General features: G+C 41.5%; 1 protein-coding gene across 6 annotated transcripts in view; it reads right to left on the reverse strand.

Annotated features, from left to right (window-relative positions):
• The window catches only part of myt1lb (myelin transcription factor 1-like, b), a gene marked incomplete at its 3' end in the record, with an annotated part of 94,908 nt that extends 88,383 nt beyond the window's left edge, over positions 1 to 6,525 (reverse strand). The window contains 1 exon segment of one of the 6 annotated variants that reach the window (XM_014010458.1): positions 6,139 to 6,525. 6 annotated transcript variants of the gene reach the window in all.
• Between the last annotated feature and the right edge of the window lie 147 nt (positions 6,526 to 6,672).

Here is a 6,672-nt window from a genome sequence, read left to right on the forward strand (position 1 = left end):
ATATATATTAGCTTCGTCAGACATGTCGCATCTGTCTTTACCTCAGAGGCATCATTAATCTTTTACTCTCACGCTGACGGGGACTTCTTTTGTAGCCCCTTTTCAGGATCTAAAGCCAAACCTTAGTCAAGAAATTTTAACTGTAGAATCAGGCCATTGGCTAGTTTGCAGAGCATTTAAATAAACCCAAGGATCTGCATATTAATCTAATGACGTCTCAAATGTTAAAATTGGATTTCTTGTCATATCTTTAAACCCCTGGGATAAGCCGATTTTTTTCCTCGCTTTTTTAATAAAGGTGAATGATTTTACAAAAAAAAAAAAAGACACAGAGATATTGCCATATCACTGGCATCTGTTGATAAAAGGTATTAAAATGAGATTTGCCAGTGACCAAAAATCAACAATGGCATGCTGATAAATTTAAATTTGACCTGGTTGTAGCTAATTTCAGAAGCATCATAAGGATCATTGTAACCTATTAAAGTTGGGTAATTTTGCACCTTAGTTTTCACCAAAAAAATTTATTTTGTGATACAGTTTTAACCATTTACTGACACCTATATATGTACATATATTCAGTCATATTCACAGATATTTTGCCGAGATTTGGTATAGTCATTCACATCCTCCTCACATACTCTGAGCATGACATTTGTCAATACTGCATGAGATTTCACTTTTTTTTTTTAACCGAAACAACTTTAAGTTTCTCATTTCTCAACACAAGATGATCTTAGACTAAAACTCTGGCATGAAAGGCAACTGGCCAAATGCATTCCTTTAGTAAATGCCAGTCCTTTAATTGCTCATGCAACTTTCAGTTTATATTAAACGAGCTATTAAATCTGACTGTGATCATATGACACCAAGACAATCAGAGTGAAGTTCAGCACTCTGATGATATCATAGCACCACTCTGCACCGAGCTTTTCCTGAGCTCTTTGTAATTTTCTTCAAGGCACGGTTGTGCTGCTAATGGGAAGAGGCCAAAGCAGGTTATGAAAATCTTTATTTACAGCTGGCTGCCAGGCTGTATGAAGTAGGTCACAGCAGCTCCTGAAATGGAACGCACCTCGCTCACACCGTTTAATACTTTTCTTCTGAATGCTTGCTGCCTTACAAAAGCACTGGAGGGAAAGACACAAACACTTTTTTCAGTCCTTCTCAATAAGAGCATTCTGACTCTACTGGCAAAAACGTCTCTGCACCTTGTAGGAAACACCACTTTTGTTTAGTTTTTTTTTTTGGCAAACATTAAAAAAAGAAGCTCCAGCAATTACGAGCTCTGTAAATGTTAGCGTGGCGACCGCAACTAACTAGTTGTGGATCCGCAGCAGGTGAACAGCTCTGAATGTCGAACGTCTCACCGTGAAAAGAAGCAGAGCAGCACAGCCCGGTTTTAATCAGGATGCTGCCATACATCAAATGATCTCAGTGGCCTGCAGATAAGGCAGGTTAATATAAAGCTACTGTAGCCGAGTCAGGCACTTTATGCTCATCATCACACAGTCAGACATCTGCACCTTATACAACATGTCAGACGGTTCTGGATAGGTGTGTAGCCAGCGAAGTCCCCTGRGGTGATGGATGCCTGTGGGAGGCTGTTATGCCACAAGGTGAAAATGTCCATTAATCAGCCCTACTTCCTCCACTGCCTTGGCTTTCCCATTACCAGCACACTCCAAGCAGCCTGATTGGTTTTTAATTGGCCTGCCCGCCAGGAGATAGATCATGCTTTCCCTGAGGAAAAGCATGAAAATGTGTGTTTGTGTGTGTATGGTGGAAGGCACCCTTTTTTTCCTCTCTGGAGGAATAACCACATTTTGGTGTTCTTTATTCTGGACAATCAACATGTCACGTACAATATCATTCAGCTTTCCAGATTATCATAGCCATACAGCATTCATTTTTAGTGAAATTGAGCTCTGACACGACAGACACTGAATCTGAGTGACGGTCCAACCGTGTCACTTCTCACCTGAGTTTGAAGCGTTGGAAAACTAGATGGAAATTCCTGAAACCCTCATCCTTTGGAATATTTATGTAAAAATATTCAAACCTTGACAAAAGCATTCCCCTTTTTTAATTGATGTAACTATGAATATTTAAATGAGTTTAATGCGGAAATATGTTTTAGCTATTTCTGCGAGGTCGTGTACAAGAGAAGAATYACATTATTGTGAAGTTGACACAGAGGGCAGAAACAGCTGCAATTTCCATAATAATGATTTTTAATTTATTTAAAGTTAATAGAATGTATGTTTGTGTGTACTTTTACCTTGGATCTCATTAGGTATTCTCTCCAATCCGCATCATGCCTTGAATTTGGATTTGACTGATGGAAATACCGTAATTAATAACGTGCAGCAGCAGGCGCTGCAGGAATGTATGTGTGAAGGACGCGGGAGCAGCTACATCTTACGCTGAGTAGATGTCAGTATTGACGAAGTGTCTGCTCAAATAGATCATTCTCCTCTGCACCCTAGCGTGACCGTGTCACTGAGACTGATTGGAAGACCACGTTGATTCCCCTTCGGTATCCCCACGCACAAATTCACAAAGTTTTCACGGCGCGACCCAAAGGCTGATCCTTCTGACACAAGCTAGCATCGGGAAGACAAACTGCACGCTAACAGAAGCTGTTTAAAGCCTTTGTTAGCTCTCACAGAGAAACAGGGTCATTTGGTGGGGAGATGAAAGTAGAACAATCTGGGGAAACATTCAGTACAACAGCAGCAGCCTTTGGGACTTATTCTGAGACATTGGGTAGGTTTTTTCATGTGTGTGAGTACAAATGAGGAAATATTACTAGATTAATTATATGTACGTTTGACACAAATAATTAAGTTTCAAATTTTTAAAGGCATTAATATAAAAAACACATGCATTCATCAGTTGTGTCAGCTTTTTTGACATTTATCAAATCTGAAATGTTTCCCATTCAGTTGTTAGGTTTTTGTATTTAATGGTATATTTCTTATATAATAATTGAAAGCTCTGTATGTACAACAAATGCACAGTTGTATAAATTCAAATGAATTTCCATTTGTCAAAATAATTAAGGTTAATTAGTTTTTTAAACTTTCTGTATTTTTTTCTGAAACAATATGTTAGCACAAAAAACAAGCAGCACATTTATACAAAATCTTGCTTTAAGGTTTTAAAATTGTCATAGTTTGTAAATATGGTCATCATGCTGCACTCRGTTTTGTTCAGAAGTCAGAACTTAGACTGACATTAATGTGCTCCAGCTCAAGTCTTGTGAACTTGTGAACATTGCGTTCAGTGGCCAGATTATAGCAATACAAGCAAATGGCATTTTTAAAAATTTAAGATATTTTTTCAACATATTTACCAATAGAGTTTGAGGTCTAATATACAATCCGACAAAAATGAAAGTATACAGTTTTTTATTGCATACATTGCTACTTTTTTCTGAGTGAGAAAGCCTTGTTGAATTTTAGGTCAGGGTCAGTGAGAAACCATTGATTTCATGAACTGAATTTCCAATGTTGTTTCCAWTGAAGTTTCCAACTTGGAACTTGGAAAATTCTGATTTCTGAGTAAAAATATGGAATGCACTTTAAGTCAATAATCACAGAGGCTAACCATTATARTACAGTTACTCTGTATTGTTTTGTTTTTTCTTAAGAAAACATGGGCTTTGGGGGGTAGCATTTCCATTCTCTGAGCCAAAGTGACCAAAACATCCTGCCTAACATGAATGCAACATCATGTTTCATGCCACTAAACTGCTCAGTCACGCTAAACAAGCAGGTATTCATCCTTTAAACATGGAGGCTAATATTAGCACACGATTTCCCCTAACCCCCCTGACCCACCCGTGAGAGTTGCACGGAGGGGATCCCCAGGAGGCTTTTTACTGCCCATTCATGAGGCTGCAGAAGAATAGGGGCCATAAAGCATCTCCCACACTACGCTGAAAAGAAGGTCAGGTCTTGTTCATTAATTTAAATTTACTACAAAAGCATGCTACTTGTGATTTTCTGTCACATTCTTATAACGTCTTCACATTAAAAAAAGGATTAAAAATTAAATTAGAAGAGTCGTACAACTGCTAGGCTGAACATATATTCAGCAGTCCCAGTCTCTAGGTCTCCTCTCAGCTCAGACTAGACTGTTGTGATTTAGAAGGGCTGGGTCCTCTTGCTCTCCATTCCACAAGCGAGATGACGGGATGAACAGAGGCAGGAAAGAAGGGGGTCCCTGCAACGCTGGACTCGGTAAGACCCAGGTAGCGTGCTCTCCCTCTATAATTTAATCACATTCAGCTGTCTGCCTGTCCTCGACTCGCTCAGCAAAGCACATCAAGCGCCGCGGTGGCACAAACACTCAGCGCAGCATCACAAGCATCCCTGTAACAAGCGAGGCATCTCCTTCTTCTTGCAGCTTAAGGAACATCCCAGAGAACATGGCTTCACCTCACGCCAAGCAGCTCGTCTCAATCTCATCAGCACAGATGCAGATGCAAGGAACAGAGCTAAAAGCAGGAAAAACATCTTAAAGCTTAACAAAACTGGAAAAAAATGTGTTTTCACCAGCAGCAACGAATAGAAGCTACAATGAGAATTAGGACCAGAAACTTCACTTGTGCTGGGGTAATTTGTGTGCGAAAAGAAAATAATAAATTCCTCACACGTGTCCCTTGACTTGTTCAAACCTTGTTTTCGTCACGTGTTGACATGRAAAAAAAAACATTCAGTCTGAGACACTTTGGGCTCACTTTGTGTCAGAACTTTGACAGAATGAAGCATGTTGCAATGCATCTGTGCCCTGTTGTGTGTAAACGACGGTAAATGCCACCCATGGGAGCACACACAGTAACAACAACAGGATTGTGTTTTCCAGCATGCAAAAAGAGGAAACTAAATACAAACCATATAAACAGTTGTGCACATGGGAGTTTACTAGAATTGGAAGTCAGAAACTCCCCCAAAACCTTTAAATTCTCACTTTTCTTTGCTATAATGTTTGTTTCCACGCCTTCTAATTGTTTTCCTGCAGATCATCTCCCACACCTCGGAGTGCATGAGAACGTCGCACCAAGACAGACTGAATTTAGCAATAAGAAAATCACTTTGAGAACAAAAGAAAATTTAAAATAAAAACTAATTAGAACCAATTTAGGACTTGGGTGCATTTATGAGCTTAAATTAGATCTTTTTAACAGAGTTATAACAGGATAAGGAAAGCTCAAATGAAGTTTGGAGTGCACTGCAGGACAAAACTTCTAGAACACTTTCAGATTACTAAAAAAATAACAGAAGCCCATGCAAGAAGTATCTAATATGTTTATAACCTGACAGCATTCAATAACAGAAAACATTACTTGTGTTAGAGAATATAAATTACACGTAAAGTAGAATAAAAAAGTAGCCTTACCAGAAAATCCTGACTGGATCAATGATAAATGAACCACATCAACTTAGCCTAATGTTATTTTTCTTAAAGTAAGYCAAACAAAAACCAAAAGCAACTATTAGGAGTAGAGATGCTCAAGACGTCGGAGTCAAACCTCAGCAGCAGCAATGCAAAGACAAAAGATGCCATAAACGAGCACAGGGTACCTACCAACTGCAGTCGTGTCTGGAAACTTTTCCTCCTGCACCACAATGCACCTCCTCTCCTATTTCCCCTTGTTTAACTCCCAATTCCCTGTCTGTGCTCACTGCAAAGTTCTGCTCTCCTCCTGCATGCAAATCATTTTTCACGACTTGAGAGATGACGGTAGGAAGGAGGGAGAGCGTAGAGAGGCAGAGAGAATGACAGAGGGGCGGAGGAGTGGAGATAATGGTTGGGAGGCAGACGACCAATGGGCCTGGAGCCTAATGGAAAAAATTGAGAGAGGGTGGGAGGGTGAGTGTGTGTGTGTGTGGGGGGGGGGTGATCAGGACACACCAATGAGGCGCAGCCTGGAGAGGGAGCGCAGTCCGGAGGAGACGGCGTTAACGCAGACTGAGAGGGAAAGAGGGAGCTCGCAGTGATGGAGGGAGGGAGTGAGAGGATGAGCACGGTAGGTGGAGAATCCCAGGCGGGATGGAGAGGCTGCAGATCAGAGAGAACAAAAAGAGAAAGAAAGACGAGCTCAGAGACAGAGAGGGGAAGCTGACTTACCCAGGTACAGCCAGTGGCATCCTTCACGCGCCGCCTCTCAGACTCCTCACACACACACACACACACACACACACACACACACACCACCCCGGTGATGATGGAGGCGCGCGCCGTGCTGCCGCTCAGACCAACCAATAGCAAAAACAACAAAGGAGAAGACTGCCAGAGCCGACTGGTATACCCTACAGCAACTGTGTGTGTGTGTATGTGTGTGTGTCAGGCAGGGAAACTGGGAGTATGCATATGCTTATATTTGTGCTGGGAGGGAGGGACAGCTGAAAGAAGCTGAAAAGCTTATTTCTCAGTCCTACAAGCTGAACTGCTTCCCTCCACTGTATCTGACGTGGATCTGGCTCTCTCTGTACACTCGGCATGGATGTATCCTCCAACACTCTCCCGCCCCTGCGCTCCCTCTGCCTGCTAATGTGCCCTCCCTTCCCCTTCTCCCTCTTATACATTTATTCAGGGCTGCAGACTGTCTGCTCTCAGAGTCAGATCTTCCCACGGGGAAGAGATGAGGGGAGGGGGTGGGGC

This window comes from Austrofundulus limnaeus, unplaced genomic scaffold (genome assembly GCF_001266775.1).
Source record: "Austrofundulus limnaeus strain Quisiro unplaced genomic scaffold, Austrofundulus_limnaeus-1.0 Scaffold2, whole genome shotgun sequence".
Lineage (NCBI taxonomy): Eukaryota > Metazoa > Chordata > Actinopteri > Cyprinodontiformes > Rivulidae > Austrofundulus > Austrofundulus limnaeus.